Here is a 20,653-nt window from a genome sequence, read left to right as displayed (position 1 = left end):
TGTACAAGGTCCTAAACGTCATGCCTCATTATCTGCTGGTGACCGGAGGGGGGGGGGGGGGGGGTTATAAGTCCGTGGCCGACGTTAAATCATTTATGTAGTATGGGTGATATGTTGATCAGAGCAGTTTGTATGTATAATAATAATCAAACACGCTGAAACTCACCGCAGCTTCCTCGTAGCGTTGGGCGATCAGCGTGGAGCAGAAAGTTCGCTATTATGGGATGTCGATCTAGTTGGTCCAGTTCCAGGTTGTATAATACTATATACGTCCAAATCATGTTGTTTATCGAGTTATTGGCAACGGATCGATATCCAGTGTATCAAGATGGAGTCCTGCGAGCGATAGCGAGTGGCCGGATGAAATATGGGTGAGCACCACTTCCGGCCGCTCACTTCCGGTTTTGGCGATTCACCGATCGGCCACCAGATGGCGGTCTTGAACCGTTGGAGAGTTGAGAGGAGATCTACAGGAGATCTCAAGTCTCCGTGGGTGAAATATGATTGCCATGACAGATTTTTGAAATATTGATCTCAAAGACGCTGTACGACGTCATTGGCAGATTAGATTTCTATCAAAAATAAACAAACGCAAAAGTAGAATCCACAATCGTAAAGTAGAATCCACAATCGTAAAAACTATCCACACACACACACCTCAGAATCCACAATCATAAAAACGATCCACACAAACACACCTCTCAATTTGTGTTTCATAAATCATAAAAACACGCTTGATTTGTTTATATTTACGTACGGAATTCTAAAAACAGCTTGATCTGCTTAGATTTACGTACGGAATTCTAAGGACACACTTGATCAACTTGGAGTTACATACGGAATTTTGAGACAAATATTTCGCTGTTTTCCCCGTGGGGATTCGTGTGTGACGCTTCTTCTTCTTAGAGGTCCATCAAAAATAAACAAACGCAGAAGTAGAATCCACAATCGTAAAAACGATCCACACAAACACACCTCTCAATTTGTGTTTCATAAATCATAAAAACACGCTTGATTTGTTTATATTTACGTACGGAATTCTAAAAGTTACGGACAGAATTTTGAGACAAATATTCCACTGTTTTCCCCGGCGGGGATTCGTGTGTGAAGCTTCTTCTTCTTCGGCGCTACCGAACACGGCCCGAGGTGTCTCTGGCTCATGAGCGCTACCAGTGGCCAAAATCGCACATTATCTTTAGCCATCATTAGGCATCAACATTTCATTATGAAAATGAATGCTCAAAGTATATATAGTACCATTTTGAAGATAACAAATAGGGCTTTCAAATGATATAAAATATCTGTATGATTATCATGATTATTATTATTAATATCTTTCATATTTGATACAGACACACACACACACACACACACACACACCACACCTGTACATCAAAGCCATTGTACATCAAACAAAGCCATGGTCACCGCTTCCCCCCATACATGTGGTGGTGAAATCAAGGCCTATAATCTCCAAATAATGTAGATGTTTGACACGATATTATACTTCATCGATTTGAACCTGTGATCTGCATCTAACTAATGTCAAGTTATTTTATTTGGAGATTACATTGTAATATAGGCCTTGACTTATTTTATTCACCACCACATGTGCTCCCCATTTCATCTAACTAATATGGGGGGAGGAGTGACCATCACTTTGAGTACAATGGCCGCTGATTTATTTGATGTACATTACAGGATCCGACACAGATTCTGCGTCCGGCGGTGGTACACCAACATACTTGGGTATGTACTAACTAATGCATTCATGTATGTAAATGTATTACTATTGTGTTTTATGAGACTTACTTACTTACTGAATTCAATCCAATTCAGATTCTGGCGCAGATAGTGACGCAGAGACTGGCAATGACCCACACAACATGGCATCACAGTCTACTCCTGCAGGTGATTGTACATAAAATATAACACATAATGCTATATATATATATATATATCATGTAAATAAAATGACAATACGTTGCCCTAGTGTATTACATCATGTGATTCTAGAACTGGATGATAGTCGGGACATGCCGGAACCCGTTGCAGGGCGGAAACGCACATCTAAGCGCGGTAAGTTGGCCTCACTCTGCACACCACTTCCAGCTCTGACCTCTGACCCCCACACCACGTCCAGCTCTGACATCTGAACCCCACACACACTCACTCATTCACTCACACACAGTTTGTAACTACGTTGACAGGTCGTGGCGTGCGACGCGGAGGAGCGAAGAACAGGTCTGCGATCCGTCAGGACCAGGAGAATGCCTGGTCTCGTGAGGGCTGGGTGCCTCGCAGGATCCCCGTCACGTCCCAACCGGGGCTGCTCCAGGACGCCGCGGCACTGCATTCGCACTGGCCTGCAAAATGGCTAGATCTGTTCCTGACGGATGACTTTCTCAACGCCATTGTTGCCCAGACCAACCTCTACGCTGATCAGTTCATTGCCCGGCTGGATCCCATGCTAACCAGTAGCAGGGCACTGGGTTGGAAGGCCCTCACATTGAAGGAGCTGAAGAAGTTCCTTGGACTCATTTTCCTGAGCAGTGTCCTTTGGAAGCCTCGCTTGGACATGATGTGGACCACTGATGAGATGATGTTCACACCGTACTACTCAGCCACCATGTCACGCAACCGGTATGAGTTGATCTGGCGATTCCTCCACTTTGCCGACAACACATCCCTAGATGTTAGAGATAAACTATGTAAGGTACGCCCTGTAGTCGACCATGTCAACATGAGGTGCAAGGAACTGTACCAGCCCGAACGTGAGCTCGCCATTGACGAGGGGATGATGGCATGGCGAGGCCGCCTGGATTTCCGTGTATACAACCCCAACAAGCCAACCCGGTATGGCATCAAGTCATACTTCCTGTGCGAATCACGCACATGATATTGCTTCGCGTTCAAGCCATATTGCCGGGATAGCGCGAACCTGGGGGACACGGTCGTCGGTCTGCTTGGACGTTTGGCCAGAGCAGGGCATACCTTATACATGGATAATTTCTATAACTCGGTGAGCATGTGTGCCAGGCTCCGACAGTTGAGGACCGACGTCTGTGGTACCCTCAGGAAGCACCGGGGGGAGTCAGCCATCATAAAGAACCTGACCAATGCTGACATCGGTGTGGGGGAGCGCATTGCGGTCAACAACAAGCAGGTAATGATCGTGGCATGGCGCGATAAACGGATCGTGAAGACTGTTACGACCCTGGCTCAAAGGCACGCAACCTATGTGCAAAACCGACACCAAAACCCGTGTTTAACCCAAAAAGACTACTTTAACAATAAAATACTGATATTAACTAAAGAAACAAGAATAGAAGAACGTGATAACTCTCTCTGTTAACCCACACTCCTCTAACCACAGACCCTGCATGTGTGACTCAAGGGCTGGTTTTAAGCTCCCAGCAGGTAACCAATCAGCAGCAATTAGCTAATTAGCAGCCCTCACCTGTATGCCCAGTGACACAGCAGTGATCAGGCAGTGACACAGGAGTGATCAGGCTCATGGTACATAACAAAGACTATCACCAGCTTCCATGAGGACACCATGGAAATGGCGAAAGTGTGGCAGTAGCGGAAGAAGGGCAAAGCGGTGAGGGTGGAGATGCTCAAGCCGTCAACCATAATGTGTTACAACCGCTATATGAAAGGAGTCGACCAGCTGGATAAAAATTTGGCATACTATCCGGCTACACGTAAGACTGGAAAGTGGACCAAAAAGTTTGTGCTGTATCTGATCCAAATATGTATGTTCAACTCGTTTGTCTTGTACAAAACCAGGCACCCACAAGGGTATTATTAGAACCTCTTCCGGTATACCAGGGCTGTGGCGCGGACCTACACAGGGGCTCAGGAGTTGAAGATTCCTGGGGTGGCAGAGGAGGAGGAGGAGGGTGGGGGTGAGGAGGAGGCAGGGGCTGAGCAGGTGGGGCGTGACAGGCAGTGCGACCCTAGGGCCCCACCGGGGGACCCGCAGAGCAGATTAGTGGGTGGCATTGGGAAGCATGTAATGGTTGCATACAAAGCCACCCCCAAGCGAAAGCTACCATGTAGGAGATGTCTGGTCTGCCTTAGGCGTGGCCTCAGGGGTGAAACCAGATATTTTTGCAAATCGTGCAAAGTCCCCCTGCATCGTGACAAATGCTTCACTCTGTATCACACAAAGAAGGATTTTTCTAAATAGTTTCTTTATTAGTTGTCATACAGAAGTACAGACTACTTCTAAATAATCTGGCACACAGAAGTACAGACTACTTCTAAATAATCCATCATTGTGTGATACAGACAGAACCATGTGTACCACTCCGGTACATAGTATAGCTAGCTGAGAGTAGTATAGTATAGTATAGTATAGTATAGTATAGTATAGTATAGTATAGTATAGTATAGTATAGTATAGTATAGTATAGTATAGTATAGTATAGTATAGTGTCTGGGTATTTGCACTGTTTTCTGTACAAGACAAATGCGTTGAACACATGTATTTGGGCCACGGTTGTCGATATTGCATAGGCATGTTTGGACTACTTGCAGATGAGACGTTATGTTAGCGATCTAGCTGTGTCGACTCCATTCATCATTTGCATTGTGTGTGTATATAGGTTATTTTTTTATTTATCTTTTTCTTCCCTCATTTTTACCGTTTGCACAGAACCAATGGTTGCTGACAGTCACCCAGTTTATAAAAGTATATACTGTAGGTAACATACCACACTTTTCTAATGCAGTCCATTGGCCTCTTATTTATATACTTTGGAAGCATGTATTGGATATTTTTTGGTCCACAGATCATCTGGCGCTTCATCCATTTATCAATGGACAATGCAGTCATCGATGCGAGAGACCAACTGTAAGATATGCCCTGTAGTTGATCATGTGACGTGCCTGTACTGTGAATGTTACCAGCAAACTTCTAAATGCACAGAAACGATGGTTGGTTATCATCCAGTGTTCACTTTTTATAAGGTACTGTATTGTCTTGGTAAATTACCATAATTTTATACTGTGAATGTTACCAGCAAACTTCTAAATGCACAGAAATGATGGTTGGTTATCATCCAGTGTTCACTTTTTATAAGGTATTGTCTTGGTAAATTACCATAATTTTATACTGTGAATGTTACCAGCAAACTTCTAAATGCACAGAAACGATGGTTGGTTATCATCCAGTGTTCACTTTTTATAAGGTATTGTCTTGGTAAATTACCATAATTGTATACTGTGAATGTTACCAGCAAACTTCTAAATGCACAGAAACGATGGTTGGTTATCATCCAGTGTTCACTTTTTATAAGGTATTGTCTTGGTAAATTACCATAATTTTATACTGTGAATGTTACCAGCAAACTTCTAAATGCACAGCAACGATGGTTGGTTATCATCCAGTGTTCACTTTTTATAAGGTATTGTCTTGGTAAATTACCATAATTTTATACTGTGAATGTTACCAGCATATGTGTCTAATGCACAGCAACAATGGTTGGTACTGATGACTGTCACCCAGTTGATTGAACATATTGTGAAATAAAAATGTCACTTCATCAAAGTTTCAAGTTTTCTGCATTGTAAAGTATTCTGTATTTTATAATAATGTTTTCTGGACCTACACCAGTAGTTATAACTTACTTGTTTGTTAGCGCCAGGCATGGTGGTTGATAAGGTAGTAGTATTTCCAGGTGAAACTAATTGATATATTATCAATACAAGATATTATTACTTTATGAATGTGTTTATCATGTATGGACGAATAAATTGGAAAACAGGTAGGTACAGAGCAACACAGTGTCTACAACACAGGAGCAGATTATGCACAGTACATGAATGAGAAACAGTCGAAATGTTTTTTTTTTAGTTTATTGCATGCACATGATCTATAATACCTGATCGGTACAATATCTACTAACCTGATCAATACAATATATTCCCACCTGATCGATATAATAGTATTACTGCATTTCAAGTTTGTCAGTCAGACTGTCAGTCGGACTGTCAGTCAGTCAGTCGGACTGTCAGTCAGTCAGTCGGACTGTCAATCAATCAATCAAACCATCAAACAATCAATCAATCAAACAAACAATAAATCAAACAATCAAACAATCAATCAAACAATCAATCAATCAAACGATCAAACAATCAATCAAACAAACAATCAATCAAACAATCAATCAATCAAACAATCAATCAATCAAACCATCAAACAAGCAATCAAACAAACCATCAAACAATCAATCAATCAAACCATCAAACAATCAATCAAACAAACCATCAAACAATCAATCAAACAAACCATCAAACAATCAATCAATCAAACAATCAATCAAACAAACCATCAAACAATCAATCAATCAAACCATCAAACAATCAATCAAACAATCAATCAACCAAACCATCAAACAATCAATCAAACAAACCATCAAACAATAAATCAATCAAACCATCAAACAATCAATCAAACAAACCATCAAACAATCAATCAATCAAACCATCAAACAATCAATCAAACAAACCATCAAACAATCAATCAATCAAACCATCAAACAATCAATCAAACAAACCATCAAACAATCAATCAATCAAACCATCAAACAATCAATCAATCAAACCATCAAACAATCAATCAAACAAACCATCAAACAATCAATCAATCAAACCATCAAACAATCATTCAAACAAACCATCAAACAATCAATCAATCAAACCATCAAACAATCAATCAATCAAACCATCAAACAATCAATCAAACAAACCATCAAACAATCAATCAATCAAACCATCAAAAATCAATCAATCAAACCATCAAACAATCAATCAAACAAACAATAAAACAATCAATCAATCAAACCATCCATCCCAGTCTAAATTGCTTTATAACACGTTCGGTAACTATTATCACTATTATTTTTTCTAGAAAAAACGGCTGAATTTTCCTCTTTATTTACCTTTTTTAACTTAACATGCAGAAACAAACGTTTTTTTTCATAGTTTACATCAACTCGTCGTCGTCAAATGAGCCAAACCATTTCCCCATAGTTATAATATAAAATATAGAAATAGCTCCGCTAAGATCATGAGATATGCTAAAATCGCCCTGGAATCCTGGCCAGGCGCGGTCATTTCGGGATTTCTGGCCGGCGACCAAAGTGTTAAGAAGCAGTCATTGTGTGCTTTTGTTAATAAACGTACAAGAAAGTCAGGAGCGCATGTCTGGATATCCCATTCTTCACAAGAGTATATTGCTGATCTGACAACAACGCGAGTACATATATCATTATCAGATACAACAATACAAACACATATCTCTCTCACTCATCATTCCTTCTCATTGTCCTATAGTGTCTTTAGCTTGGCTATGTAACCAATAAAAGGGCTCCATACTATTTCAAACTTTTCACTAGACCCCCTTAGGTTGTATTTAATTTTCTCCAGATTTTAAAAGAACATGAGATCTTTGAGCCATAGGAATGCTTTGGGGGCTGCTGGTGATTTCCACTCTAGCAAGATCCTTCTGCGTGCTAATAAGGATGTTCTTCTCTTAACCCTTTGATGATCTGGTCTTGGTAAGACTCCGAAGATGGCTATTTCTGCATTGGGAGTTAACTCCATGTCGAAGGCACGAGGTGTTTAAAAATAGCTGTCCAAAAGCTGTGTAGGCGGGGACAAGACCAAAACATGTGCGTCATATTCACTGGGGACATGTGACATCTATTACAAGAGTCTGTAATATTGGGATATATTTTGGAGAGTTTAGAGTTTGTGAAGTAGATGCGATGGACCACCTTAAATTGTATCAGATTGACCCTGGAACAAGATTTACTATCATTTACTCTGGCCAATACTCCATTCCAAATATCCTCATCTATAGCATCGCCCCATTCCTTTTCCCAATCCTCCCAAATAATCAAGAAATATTTCTGTGTTACGGGAGATCACGGTGTAAATCTTTGATATAAGACCTTTTTGATTTGCCGGGATGTCCAAAATTGTGTCAATTACTGAGTTAGAGATATTAGGGAAGGAGGTATTATGTTGTTTCGAACTTGAAAGTATCTGAATAAATGAGATCTCGGGAGGCCAAATTTTTCACACAGATCGCTAAAACTACAGAAAACATTATTGGTGTATAGGTCCCTCACTCTAACTAGGCCTGACCTTTGCCAGGTCAAAAAGGCTGCATCAGTGTGGCAAGTGGAGAACCCAAGGAGTCCAGAGGCGCGCCTGAATTGAAGCCATATTTTCAAAGTGGACACAACAATTGGATTTCTTGAAAATTTGGTTGGCCGGATTGGCAATTCAGATGAGAGCAGAGCCAATAGTGAGGTAGACTGACAGGATCCTGCTTCAGATTCACACCAACTCAGTGTCGGTTCTTGGGTCCATAAAATCATCTTGTGGATATTGGCTGCCCAATAGTAGTTTCTTATATCAGGGAGTGCCAATCCCCCACCCTCTCTAGGCCTCTGTAAGAACTCTCTTTTGATTCTGGGGGGCTTGCCTCCCCATAAAAATCTATTCAACAGTCCAATAGTCTGGGGGATGGTAGACAGTGGATCAGAAATGAATAATAATAAGTAATCTGCATACAAGGAGAGTATATGTTCCGAACCATATCTAAAAATTCCTTGATTGGAGTTGGAGACTAAAATCATTTTCTATGTATGCTGTGGTTTTCACTCTGACTGGCAAATGTCTAAAGTAAAATGGACAATAGCCACAGACATGTCTCTGTTGTTATTATATATGACCTGGCAGGCAGGCAGGCAACCTGAAAGGGACAAGTAAGTCTGTCTTTGTCCTGTTTTTTTTTTTATTGAGTGCAGTATTCTCAAATCGTTGGAAATGATGGCTTATTTGTATCAGTGTGTTCAATCTATTATTTTTTTCTTTCAATGAGAGCACAATACAAAACCATAACATTTTGTATGATAAAGTTCCTAGTCCACTGACAATAATTTCCTGTTTACTGTAAGTCTGAAAATGGTGGCTCCGCCCTCCTGAAATGCCACAGACATTGATGTGGTTTTAAGCTGCACACTATGAAGACCTTTAGCCTCTGCTCAGAATTAGTGGGCTGACTAGGCCTACATGTTAACTACTGCAAAACTGAAATAGAGTTTAAATAACTATAGAAATGTATATCTAAACGTTCAAGCAAATACGACCTGGTAAAATATACATTCATTAATAATGTGTTTAAATTACACAACATAATTAGCCTTTATTTTAAATAAGTCGAAACATCACTTTACATGTTAATTTCACTGCATACATAAAATAATCTGTTATATATGTGCACAAGACCAGGTAGCTTATTATTTCACTTTGAAGTTAGTTAGTTAGTTTCAGATATTGACTCAGGGTGAAATTAGCACAGTGCAATCCATTTTTGTGAATTGCTCAGTGATGAGTAGTAGCTTCACTCCTGCATTTTCCATTTTGAAAGATGCAACATTGTAGTCCTGGGCTTTGCCCTTTAAAAAATACCTGGGCTTTATAAATATCTTACTCAGATTCAAAGAAATAAACTGAAAACTGTATTATAGTTTATGTGACCCATATTTTAATGAGGCACTATCAAAGCATGTTGTTCAGTTATCTTTGTATTAATGTGAGTGGCCATATATTACATGTGAAAAGAACAAGCCATTTATTTAAATTTTACAAGGTAATAAATACAGCACCTAACTGAGCAGGTAACTGCACATCCTCATCCATCACTTTCAACACAGGTGCCCTGTTGTAATAACTACCATGTAGTTGATTTTATTAGAACAAGGCTTTATGATATCCTCCACAACACATATATAAGCACAGCAAAACTATGTTTCACCATTTTGAAAATTCTGAAGGTATCTGCAGAAAAAATGTACAACTGTGGTGTTAGGGTCATTCTTGACCCGGCAAGGTAAAATTATACTATAAAAATACTAAATATAAATAAATTAAATAATAATAATATACTAAACTTTTTTTCAGAAGTTTTATTCTAATATTGTTCTATATTGTTGTATATGTTGTGTCTGTCCACTATGTTGTTAATTTGTTATCCCCCCCCCCCCCTATGTAAAGCGACCTTGGGTCTTCTGAAAGGCGCTATATAAAATGAAGTTATTATTATAGTCAGAAAACATTATTATCTATGGGTTTCACATTTAGTATATTATGATTGAACAACCTAATTTTCATCTTAAAAATAAGGGACATGATGTGTCTCGGGGGCCATAAAATCAAATTACAATGGGATTATATCGTTATGAATGCATACAATGTTAGTTAGGATGTAGTATTAACTATATTGAGTGATACTCCTTTCTTTTTAGTGGTCAGGACTGAGTTAGACCCCGGGTCAACATTGACCCGCTAACAACAGTCAGTGGTGCCAATTCCTAACACAACATGAGGGTTAATCCTGGACTCTGAACTCAGTATTCGTCCTCGATGAGCAATTCCGTTGATTGGCCTCTGACCTCTCCTGGCTGTTGGCTCACCAATAATGTGGGTAATTTAGTTTGCTCCTCGAATCAGGACAAAAGGATATAGAATATTAGACACATGGGAAAAGAGTTCAACAATATGTCTTGTATTTAATTGAAAGGATCAGAATTAGAATGACATCATATTTACATGGAACACTTAAACAGACATTAATGACATGACAGAAGATATGACGAAAGAATAACCAGGAAGGGGATTAGGGGATAGAGAAGTATAGTAGGAAATAAGAGAATAGATGGAGAAAAAAGAGATTAAAGATAGAAGTCCAGAAAGACAGATAGAGGACGTGTGACTCCAGACCAAGAGAATGGAATCCAGCCAGAAAGGAGACACCGGAAAGAGAGAGAGAGCTAATGCCATAGGCCTCCTTCTTATGCTCTGCTCTGTCCATAGGCGTATGTGGTCGGTGGCCAATCCAACACTGGCTCAGAGATAACTAGGGAAATGTACAGCTGCTTGGCCTTGACACAGACACACCACTGAACTAAGGGGAGGCCTGAATGAACTTACATAATGTCATAACTCATACTCAATATTCTATATTGATAATGATTGTACCTAATAACATTTGATAATAACTTTTAACTTAGATCAATGTCCCCAATAAGGTAAATAATAAGTACAATGTCACTGAATGTTCTCAAGCCTGATAATAATTTCCCACACTCTCCTCTACTTCCTCTCACCGTCGCAACTCTGAACAATAATATATCTCTCTCTACACCAACACTCCAACACCATACTCTGCTTAACTCAACTCTCTTCCTCTCAGGGTTAATGTAATGTGTGGGATGCTTGTGAGTGCACGTGGGGTGTGTCTCTCTTCTAATTATGTGCAGGTGTGTTACATCAGTCCTAATCAGCTACCTAAGTGATGGATATATCTCCTTTCCTTCATGTATCCCAAGGAGGGGGGAGGAGATCTGTCACAATACATTAATTTCCACCATTGTCCATTAAAATAGGCCCCACACCCTATCACACACGTCATATCTCATCATCCATTTGTTGTAGAGATGTATGGTTTTGCGGTAACAATGATTCTGCCTGTGCCTCTTTTGTCTGTCACTCACTTTCTTTTTCCTGTTAATACATTATAATTAGTATTTGCATGTTAATGCTAACAAATACACTCTCCATTTGTAGTTATTGGCATGCTAACGGTAGACGGTAGGAACGATTCTGCCTGTGCCTCTTTGTCTGTCACTCACTTTCCGTTTCCTGTTTACCCCAACTCTCCCTGCTTTGTGCTTGGAACCTGTTTTAACATCCTTCCTATGCTTCCTAACATCCTTTCTATGCTTCACGAAATCCTTCCTACTGTATGCTTTCTAACATGCTTCCTGCTTCCTATCACCCGTACTATGCTTTCTAACATTATTTTATATCGTTGCTGGCGGAAGAAAACCTTGTAACTCCATTTTTATATATTTTTTATAAATCAACTCAGTAGATCATCCTCCATATGTGTGTGTGGTTTTACAAAGTTTTAACAATGGGAAAGCATTAAACTGATCATCTGTCTAAACCTCGTAACTCTATTTGCCCTCAAATCTGTGTTCGTTTTTTTTCATCTCCTGAAAAGTTGGGTTTTTTTGGAGCGACGATATGCTACCTCATATGCTTCTTATCACCTTTCTTTTGCTTCAAATATTTATGCCAAAAATAAATAAATAAATGTACTTAATTGCTGTGTAAATATTTCAACCACATTTTCATTTGGTAAGAGCAGCCTTTCATGTGGAACCATATTATCTCAGTAAGAAAGAATGATTTTTGCTTAGAATAAAATAAATTGTTAATTGCATTCTCCACGAAAGTGATGTTAATTATATTCTCCATATCCGATTGGTTAGTGATGCTATCCTTTTCTTACTGATTATCACAACTCAAGATCCCACTGCAGACTGTATTTAAGCATTACATCACACGCAGGAGTGGTTTGTGACCAATAAACCATGCCTAGGGGTGGTCGTTAGGCCCGAGGCGCAGCCGAGGGTCGTTAGACCCCCCTAGGCATGGTTTATTGGTCACAAACCACGACTGCACGTGGTGTAAAGCTTTTATACAACTGCCAGATTCATCCAACCTTATTTCTATACAATAAACACACATTAATCGAAGATTTATTGAAAAAACCATCCGCCAGAAAAAGTAGTTCCCACAACTACAAAAAAGACAAGTTGCCTCCATGTGGAAGCAGCTTGAAGTGCATCCAACCAAACTAACACATCCAACTGTGTATTATTGGAATGATTGAGAGAAGTTGCCTCATGTGGAAGCAGCTTGAAGTGCATCCAACCAACTAACACATCCAACTGTGTATTATTGGAATGATTGATTGAAAATTTTATTACCAGATGCAGAATGGGTACAATACAGTACGGCTCAATACACACAATTGTTAAGGGAATGCAGACCTACTTTCCATAGAACTTCATTCTTAGATGCTTCTATATAAAATAGGTAAAACAAATTAAAACGTTTTCTTTGCCCTATAGGAAAAAAACGTTTTCTTCGCCCTATTTTTTTATTTATTTCTTTTAGCCTAAACTTAACCAGTTGGAAACCAGGGGTACAGTAATAAAATTAGCAATCAACCAATCAATCAATTCAATAGACCATGCTCACTTAAAACAGCGCTGCTTCTCTCTCAGTCTGACTCCCCCGCTGTTGCAGACAGGAGTGTGTGTGTGTGTGTGTGTGTGTGTGTGTGCGTGTGTGTGTGTGTGTGTGTGTGTGTGTGTCACAGTGTGTGTGTGTGTGTGCGTGCGTGTGCGTGTGTATGTGTGTGTGTGTGTGTGTGTGTGTGTGTGTGTGTGTGTGTGTGTGTGTGTATGTGTGTGTGTGTGTTTGTGGGTACGCCAGCGTCGGACAGTGTGAGAGAGAACGCTGCAGTCAGTAGAAAGTAGGAAGGAAGAAATTTAAATCAATCAATTAATCTATCAATCAAACCGCGATTTTTCTTTTGTTCTAGATTGAGTCAAGACCCATCAATTACATCATCCAACATTGTTTAAAGGACTAACACATTCCCCTTGACAGAATCGCTTCATATTTAGTCGTTATGGTGCTTTCAACATAACCATTTGTTGTCCGCGATCTTGTTTTCTCCCGGAGTGAGCCGGGGAGGGTTATGTGATTCGGTTGTGGGCGGGTCCTGAGCCCAGGACCGTGGATTGTTGCCAATAAAGACGTGTGAATGGCCAATCAGAATCGAGAAATTTGCATGCCGTTGTATAAAGTGCACCAAAAAGGTTTGAGGGGGCACAAACTAACTCAAAATGTCCACAGTGCAGGGGTGGAGTGGCAGCATTGTGACCAGGGCCGCCTCAGGGGGTGTGCGAGCAGTGCGGTCGCACAGGGCCTCGCGGGAAGGGGGGCCTCGCACAAAAAAAAATTAAAACAAATAATTTTTTTTTTTTTTTTTTTTTTTTGTGAGGCCCCCCTTCCCGCGAGGCCCTTTTTCATCACAGACCTAAAATCTAGTTTTGCTTATATGCTTATATATTTCACATTAGACACGTTTGTAGAACCTGGCTCTGCGGCTCTGCACTATTCTCTATTGGAGCTCTGGGGCTCTGCAGATTGGTTTCAAGAAGGGAGGGGTTACATCATGTGTATGCCGGCGTGCATCAGCTGCGTGTATTGCCTTCTTTTTCCCTTCCCTCTTCGGATGAGAAGAGGAAAACACAGCGGCTGTCTGAAGTGTTGGCCTGTATTGCTTTTCTCACGTTGTACAGTTTTTCAGTGGTAGCCGCATAGCTTGCTTCTGCGTTAGCTAGTGGTTAGCGATAGCCGGGTTGAGCTAACTGTTAGCCAGTTAGCTGTTTAGCTACGACATTAGCTGCTCGTTTTCGCTCGGCTGGGAACGTTAGCTTGATGCTATCAGTTAGCCTAGAGTTAGCTGTTAACTTGTGCTACGACCATTGACATTAGCCGTGAGAATAGCAGGCCCTGGCACTCTGACTACGACATCATCTTTGACAGAAGATGTAGTCGGGCCTGCACCATGACAAGGCTCCGGCCATAGCTTCTTTTTGTCCCGCCAGCGAGAGGCCTTTCGTCAACGTGGAGACCTGTGTTGCGGCCTTTCGCCCTGCGTTCCTTGGTGCAGGTAAGATGTCCATTGGACATTACCCCACTCTTCCTTCCTTCCCCTCCCGAATGTTTTGTTAATAACGATGTTTTTTTCCAGGCAAAACATATGTTACTTCACAACATTTGGAGATACGACATGTGCTGTGTGTGAATTGTCTTGGTCGTTTGTGTAGCTTGGGTAGCGTTGGCCAAAGCTGTGTGTGGCCTGGTGTCAGTACCTGGCTACTCTATTTGCAGTTAGCCTATTTAGCTGATGTCGGCCATTGGCTCCTTGCTACTTTGTTTTCTCTGGTATAGACCCTCTTCTCTTTGGATTTAAGTGTTGATCTTTGTCCTTTTGGATCTATGTATATTCATGTTGCCTTTGTGAAGTTATCTTTTCCTTCTGTTTTGTTCTTCCATTAAAAGTTGAATATCCTTTAGGGGCTCATCTTTGCTTATCTCTCTCATACATGCTCTCTCTCTAACACACACACACACAGACATGCTCTCTCTCTCTCTAACACACAAACACACATGCTCTCTCTCTCTCTCTCTCTTTCTAACACACAGACATGCTCTATATCTCTCTCTAACACACAAAATGACATGCTCTCTCTCTATATATTTCTCTCTCTTTCTAACACACATATACATGCTCTCTCTCTAACACACACACACAAACAGACATGCTCTCTCTCTATCTCTCTCTCTCTGGCCTTGCTCTGGTGGAGGGTCAGGGGCATTGCCGGGTCTGTGCAGCGATAACACTGTATATTGACTGTAGAATGGGAGCTTTCTCTCGCTCTCTCTCTCTTGCTATATGTTGACTGTATCATGCCCAGCCTCGGGCAGCGCTATTAGTTAAGAATATGTTGACTGTATGAAAAAAAAAGAAAAGAAAAAAAAAATCTTTACCTTTTAGGGGGGGGGGGGGGGGGGGTGGGGGGACTCGCGTTGAAATCTTGCACAGGGCCTCGCATTTCTCCCAGGCGGCCCTGATTGTGACCAATTGGACAGATGATTACATAATGAAATTGTCAAAGTTGAAGAGCACCTGCCTTTTTATTTTAACATCACCACCACTATTGTTCTTGACCCAGTGTAGCACTTTTGAATAATTTCACTTGAAATCCATTTGACTTAATATATATAAAGTCAAATTATTGCAAAGTCAGACATATGCCCCCTAAGATTGACTGCAGGCATAATGACGCACATCATACTGTGGTGTTGGGGAAATGCCGTCATTGGAGAGAGTCCTCCGCGCTCTCAGTGAAGTTTCAACGGAGGTCATCTATTCTAACCAACAAATTGAAGCTAGAAAGCATTTCGTTGTGACCAATATTATTTGGAAACATGACACACAAAATAATAGTATTTAGCTTTTTATTTTAAACAATATTTAATCGTGTTTGGAGGTGGGTGTTCTGCGTCTGCCCCCCCCTGCTAAACAAGCAGGCCAACTGCGCTCTACTTGACCTACTTGACTACTTGACCTTACTCCTAGAACCCACCTCACCCCTGCCCACTTTGACTACCTAGGATGGCTTAGAGTAGAAGACAGAGTACAGCAACTTGCAATGGGCCTGGTCTACAAGATACACTATACACGACTAAGATACCCATGTACATGTCAAAATAATTCCCAAAGGTCAGTGAATACCACGACCACAACACCAGAGGGAGCTCCACAAATCATGTTAAACCCAGATTTGGCTCAAACAAGGGACTAAACACGTTTAGCAATTATGCCACATCAATGTGGAACGCCCTACCCAAAGCTGTAAAGGAATGTGAATCACTACCCACTTTCAAAACCACTCTCAAAGAACACCTACGGGAGACTGCAATTCGAAACTGCTCCCTGTAAATGTCCTAACCCAACCCCCTCCAATGTACAGTAAATTACCTAACCCAAGAATACACGAGACCCTCTTCTTGTAACCAAGTATGGTTTCGCCGATATTCCAATGTAGAGTTTTGCTTGTACAGTTGTACAGTTTCTCCCACCCCGCTTGTTCCACGCTCCAATTTGGGTCCCAAAATGTGGTACAAATCAAGGAGAATGTGTCTCGGGTAGCGGACTCTAGTTATTATGTTCTCTAGGGAAATAGACTGCCCTATCTGCTATCTCTGAAAACAGCTCCCTGCGGAGCGCAGTCAGCGCGATAACGCTATATGGATAAACCATGCTGCATTCATTCGGAAAGAAAGACTTATTCCAAATGCAAACAATAATTACACTACTGTCGCTATTTTACAATTAACTATAATGGATTACGGGTCATACAGAACATGTCAGTGTTGAAACTAATGCATGAAAGTCCGTCTCGTGTTGCAGTCTTCATATTCTACCGCTTGGTGACATGTACGCACGGTCTGAGCTGTGAGTAGATATACGCACAATCTCAAGCACACGTTCATGTTGATAAGTCCCACACTTTGCTTAGAAATGATCGTACGCACGGTTTACGCACATATCTGTGCGTACGCACCATTGATAAATGAGGGCCCAGAAGAGAGGAAGACACCAGTCATTCTCCATCTCTCATGTAATGTGAGGGTTACTTGGATATGTAAATCAAAGACTATGCTACAGTTCCCACGCTGGTACACGGTGTGCACAGTAGCACTCAGGCTTCTCTCTTCTATCCCTGTATCACACTCAGCACTCAGCGCTCAGCCCTCAGCTCTCAGCCCTCAGTGCTCAGCCCTCAGCCCTCAGCCCTCAGCCCTCAGCTCTCAGCCCTCAGTGCTCAGCCCTCAGCCCTCAGCTCCCAGCCCTCAGTGCTCAGCCCTCAGCCCTCAGCCCTCAGCCCTCAGTGCTCAGCCCTCAGCGCTCACTCAGCTCTCAGCCCTCAGCCCTCAGCCCTCAGTGCTCAGCCCTCAGCGCTCACTCAGCCCTCAGCTCTCAGCCCTCAGGTTTGTTCTTTCTTGTGATGGCCTGATTTCTGTTTGAGAATGTGGTGATTAAAGTGGTAACTGAGCTGAAAGTGTTGTGTTTTTAGCATATACTGTACATCTCACATACTCTCAGGCCAGTTTTGCAGTTTTGCATTGCCTGTAAACCACAGTTAATTAGCATTTACCTACATTTTATTATGTTATTATTTTTCATTATTATATATACTGCTGGTGACCAATAAACTTAACTAAACCAATCTTTTTCTTATGTGTATTTTTTTGAATTGCAAGGCTATGCAAGGTGTGTATCCCCATTGAGAAGAGACATACAGTATATGCGTATATATATCAAGATCACCCCACTAATGGTACTATGTGAGTAGAAAACATGCAAACATTGTATTTATCACACAATGACAAATAGGACTCACAGTGAATGGAAGTTAAACTGGCTATTTAGCCAAAATTGTGTTGTACACACCATGGCTTATTTATACAAGCCATGGCCTACACGTATCTATGTATGTACATGGAAATAACTTGACTTAAGGCCAAGTAAAGTGGGAGTTTTGGGAGTTATATAATGACAGTTAAATTGAACTGAATTGAGCTGAACTGAAAATGTATGCAACTGAAAAGCAATGTAAATACTACTATTTAGTATTAGTATCCTATTTATCCATCCTATCCTATTTGCCATGACTATGTGCAGGGCCGCCTGGGAGAAATGCGAGGCCCTGTGCGAGATTTAAACGCGAGCCCCCCCCCCCCCCTCCTAAAAGGTAAAAAAAAAAAATAATAATAATAATATAATTTTTTTTATTTTTTATTTTTTCATACAGTCAACATATTCTTAAATAATAGCGCTGCCCGAGGCTGGGCATGATACAGTCAACATATAGCAAGAGAGAGAGCGAGAGAGAGCTCCCGTTCTACAGTCAATATACAGTGTTATTGCTGCACAGACCCGGCAATGCCCCTGACCCTCCACCAGAGCAAGGCCAGAGAGAGAGAGAGAGAGAGAGAGAGAGAGAGAGAGAGAGAGAGAGAGAGAGAGAGAGAGAGAGAGAGAGAGAGAGAGAGAGAGAGAGAGAGAGAGAGAGAGAGAGAGAGAGACACACATTGGAAAGAAACAACCCAAACCAGAGCAAATTTAAATGCTATTTGGCCCTAAACAGAGAGTACACAGTGGCAGAATACCTGAGAACTGTGACTGACCCAATACTAAAAAGATCCTTGACTAGGTACAGACTCAGTGAGCACAGCCTAGCCATCGAGAAAGGCTGCCATAGGCAGACCTGGCTCCCAAGCGAAGACAGACCCACTGCACACAAGATGAGGTGGAAACCGAGCTCCACTTCTTAACAACCTGCCCACTATACCAAGACATATACTTCCCACAAATTGCAAACACCCAAAGAGACTTTGAAAACATGGACAATAGGGGAGCTCCCGTAGCTCACCGCATATCTCGGCGCTATTTCTGCGTCGGGGAAAAACCGTGCTCGTCACGGATCTGGGGGACACGAGTTCGATTCCCGGACCCGCCGTCATTTCTCAGAATGTCTTCCCCTGCTCTACATCCCATTTCAACCTGTTTCTGTCAGTCATGCTTGACCAGAAAAGCGATAAACGCTAAAAAATAAAGTTTTAAAAAAGAAAACATGGACAATAACTCAAAACTCCCATACCTACTGGGAGAAATACAAGAATGTGAAATAAAGCCCATTTGAATTGAAGAGAGAGAGATAGATAGAGCATGTCTGTGTGTGTTAGAAAGAGATAGATAGAGAGAGAGAGCATGTCTGTTTGTGTGTGTGTGTTAGAGAGAGAGCATGTATATGTGTGTGTTAGAAAGAGAGAGAAAGATAGAGAGAGAGAGCATGTCATTTTGTGTGTTAGAGAGAGATATAGAGCATGTCTGTGTGTGTTAGAAAGAGAGAGAGAGAGCATGTGTGTTTGTGTGTTAGAGAGAGAGAGCATGTCTGTGTGTGTGTGTGTGTGTTAGAGAGAGAGCATGTATGTGTGTGTGTTAGAGCAGTGGTTCCCAAACCTCTCCTCGAGACACCCCAGCCGTTCCATGTATTTGTTAAATTCCACCAGCACACCTGATTCAACTAATAAAGGGCTTGTTAAAGGTCAACCTCCACGTTGTATTTTTGTTCAATAAACAATGTGGACTAGGCCAACAGTGACTTTCATGAAGAATTGGAAAAAAAGTATTGAAATTGACCCAGTTTTAGCGTTTTTATCAAAACATTTTGTCTGCCCAACACAATCACCACACACGTGCATATTTTAATCAATGGTTCATAACGTGCGCGTGTAATGTCGTCACAACAGGTGTTGGTCACCAGGGGGCTCTGTGAGTCACAGGCAGTAGCAAGGAGGCGGAGCATTATTTCCGGCGTTGGGTGCATGATGCGCATGCGCTGTGATCACACCAGGCAGCCAATGCCGGAAATAATGCCGTTTTGAGCAGTTTATAAAAAATATTTAAAATGTTTATTAGCAACGCAGAGCTTTCAAACCATCCCGTATCTCTGTCCGAAACCCTCGTGCAACTGTGAGTACATTTGAAATGTCTCTGTGATACTTGTATAACGAACGGTTCGGCCAGAACCAGTCCTTCATGGTAAATCTAGGTTGGTTTCCTATTAAGGAGCAAGTGACTGTGGATTCACTCGGTGCATCAGTCACGAAAGGGGCTATGATGAGCTTGGCAAGCCAGAGTAAAACACAGTTTTCATTCAATCAATAACAACATTAACCAGACTCTCGTTGTGTCTATTATGCTAACGCTAACGTTACCTCATTGTGTCTATTCTACAAGCTTTAACGTTACCTAGCCTCTTGTGTCTATCTGCTAACGTTAGCATTAGGCTAACTAACGTTACCACTCGTCCCTAACCCCAACAACAAGCGTAACTAATCAGCGATCTTTTTGTCAGACTAAACTCTCCGCTCGGTGGCAAATTGTGTTGATGTCGGTTTTGTTTCATCAATAAATGAGGCAGAATACACAGTGACTGTATCCTTTTTTATTGCACTTGTTTCGTGCTGCAAACATACATAAGACATCCTACGCGAGACATTAAAGATGGCGGCGTTCTGTTTTCGTTCAGACTCTCCAGACAGTGACGCGCATCTCTTCTGACCAATC

This window comes from Notolepis coatsorum (genome assembly GCF_963971535.1).
Source record: "Notolepis coatsorum genome assembly, chromosome: 7".
Classification (NCBI taxonomy): domain Eukaryota; kingdom Metazoa; phylum Chordata; class Actinopteri; order Aulopiformes; family Paralepididae; genus Notolepis; species Notolepis coatsorum.
Note: the sequence above shows the minus strand (reverse complement) of the source record.